This window comes from Oryctolagus cuniculus, chromosome 5, assembly GCF_964237555.1.
Source record: "Oryctolagus cuniculus chromosome 5, mOryCun1.1, whole genome shotgun sequence".
In the NCBI taxonomy this organism is placed as follows: domain Eukaryota; kingdom Metazoa; phylum Chordata; class Mammalia; order Lagomorpha; family Leporidae; genus Oryctolagus; species Oryctolagus cuniculus.
Window position 1 is genome coordinate 53586592 of NC_091436.1, and position 3260 is coordinate 53589851.

The following is a 3260-nucleotide window of genomic DNA, read 5'->3' on the forward strand; positions in this document are numbered from 1 at the left end:
CAAAGCTAAAATAAAATTTATCTTAATGACTTGACTCCTAATGGCATTTCTAGTTTAATTATTCTTTTAAACTCTATTTCTCCATTCTCTCCATGAATTTTAAAGCCTTCAATGAATCAGAAATCTTCAGTCTGATGTAGTGATTCAAAGCTTTCCCAGTTCTGTGCTGATGCTCTGACCATTCAGTTATGGTAACCTTTGCTGGCTTATCTTCTTCCATCTAACTTCTTTAAAAAAAAAAAAGATTTACTTAATTTATTTGAAAACAGATGCACACACACATGGAGAAGCAGGGAAAGAATTAGAGGTGGAGAGAGAGAGAGGAAGAAGAGACAGATCTTCAACTCTGGTTCACTCTCCAAATGCCTGCAACACCAGGGTTCGACCAGGCTGAAGCTAGGAGCCTAGAGCTGAATCCTAGCCCCCTACATGAGTAGCAATAACCCAAGTGCTTGAGTCATCCTCTGCTGCCTCCCAGAATGTGCATTAACATGAAAGTGGATCAGAGGCAGAATGGAGACTTGAAGCCACATACTCTGATACAGGATGCAGGTGTCTCAAGCAGCGATTAGAACACTGAGCCAAAAACTCATGCCACTTGACTTCTAAATGTGAGTATTCTCCCAGAGTTTCATCTTCAATCCACATCTCTTTTCCTTTAGTACACTTTCTCACTGCAACATTACTCATCTCAGAAAATCATATCTCTGAAGCAGACCACTTTTCAACAAACTCACCTGCTTGTCTCTGAAAATCAAAATCAATTTGCCTAAAATGTAATCCATTTTTTCCCTTCTTCTATCTCGCCTATCTTCTATTGCTTTCCATTGCTCAGTGTACTGCACCATCTTTGGGAAGATCTGAACCCTTGACACAACTGTTTTGCATTCCTTTAATTCACTGCCTGTCATATTTTCTTTTTTAAAAGTTTTATTTATTCATTTATTGAAAGGAAGAATAACAGAGAGAGAGAGAAATTTTCCATCTGCTGGTTCACTGTTCAAATGGCCATAACAGCCCAACTAGGTCAGGCTGAAGTCAGAAGCCTGGAAATCCATCCAAGTCTCCCATTCTCCCATGTGGGTGGCAGGGACTGAATACTTGACAATCTTCCATTATATTGCCAGGAGCATTAGCAGAGAGCTTGGTTGGAAGCAGAGCAGAGGGGACTGGAACCACTGCTGTGATACAGGATGTTGGAACCATAGATGTTAGTTTAACCTGCTGTACACAATGCCAGCTCTGCCATCTGTGTTATTTTCCATGATCTCTCTGTGTGTCATCACTTCTTCAAAACAGGCCTTTGTCACCTCTCCCTTGGACTATTGCAATAGGTCTCTAATGTGACTCCAATCCTAAATGTTTTGCTCTAGACTCTAGGAGTTCTTGATATACTGGTAGTCACTTCCATTAGATCTGCTTCTATAGTAAAACAAAATAAAACAAAACTCTCCATGTCACTCAGTGATTTTAAAGCTGCAAGAAGAAAAAACTCATGCTCTTCAAGTCCAACACCCATTTGACTTTGTCTGCCTACTGCAATAACCTTCAGAAATGGCAAAGTGCTGATGATTTCCCCTGCCATGTTGCATCATGCTTCCATCAATGCCTAGCTCCTTCCCTCTGCCTTGATGTCTTCTCCACCCCTTTGTCTTTTGGAAACACCCTAGTTATATCCACCAGACTCAGTTCAACTCTGCTCTTCCATAAAGTTTCCCTTTCTATCACTATTAAAGAACCTGTTAAATTTCATTACATTTATTTGCTTTTACGTTAATTTAGTCAACAGACACATATTGAGTGCATATATGTACCAGTCATAATACTATGCAACTGGGAATATTTAAAAAGATAATAGCAGACAAGGTCTCCACTATCAAAGAGCTTGTATTTTAGTGTCTTCATCATTTTACAGTAAATAATAATAAATTCTTTAATAACAGCTCTCTCAACTTCTATTTCCCCTCTAATACCACCACCACCAATATCATGTCAATTTATTTATTTATTTATTGATGTATTTATTTTATTAATTGTTTATTTGAGTGCATTTTGTAAATACAACGTTAGGAATATAGTAATTCTTCCCACCATACCCGCCCTCCCACCCACACTCCCACCCCTCTTCCACTTCCCACTCCTGTTCTATTTTCATTTAACTATATACACAGAAGATTAACTGTATTCTAGGTAAAGAGTTCAACACTTTGTATGAGGAAGAAAAAGAAAAACAAGCAAACCAAAAAAAAAAAAAAAAACTTGTTCCTCAACAATCCAGACAAGGGCTGTTCAAAGTCATCGCATCTTGAAGGTAATTTCACTTTTTTTAGGAACATTTTTGTCTTTAAAGAAGAACTCAAGAATGATACATCTTTTGTGAACACTTAGACTTAATTATGAGACATACGAATATCTTCCATTTAATCCACTGAAACAAAGTAATTCTTTGAGATCAATTTTACTATTAAGTCTCATGAGGAGAGTGGTCCTGCATGGGAAGTTAGTACTCAGTGACTATGTTGCTTATTTAACAATTAACACTTTTATGTGTGACATCAGTGATCACTGAAGCTCTTGACATGAGCTGCCAGGGCTATGGAAGCCTTTTGGATCCACAACCTCTGTCAATATTTAGACAAGCCCATAAGCAAAGTGGAAGTTCTCTCCTCCCTTCAGAAAAAAGTACATCCTTCTTTGATGACCACTTCTTTCCACTGGGGTCTCTCTCACAGAAATCCTTCACATAGAACATTTCTTTTTGCCATAGTGTCTTGGCTTTCCATGCCTGAAATGCTCTTATGGGCTTTTCAACCAGACCAGGAAGCCTTAAGTGCTGATTCTGAGGACAGAGTGCGACTTAAGGAGATTGTCATGCTATGAGTCTGCTGTATGGACTGCTTCCCATGTTGGACCATTCACTTCTTTTTAATTCTATTATTATTATCGAACACTTGATCCTATACATATGATCACTTTAACACTTAATCCTACCCATATGATCCATATAATACTTAAAATGCATGTCAATTTATGCTGTTAGGACTACACATCCTTATTGTTGAAACATTCCAAAACCTGTTACAGTCTCTGGATTCCCATTCTAACTCATAAAACACATCGTCACAGTTCATTTTTCCTTAAGTTAGTTTGCATACTACCATTCCCCAACTCAGAAAGATTTTTAACTTCCCATTGCCTTCAAATTAAATTTCCCTGCACTGCTATCCACAAATTTCTATTGTTTTCATCAATATAGACTG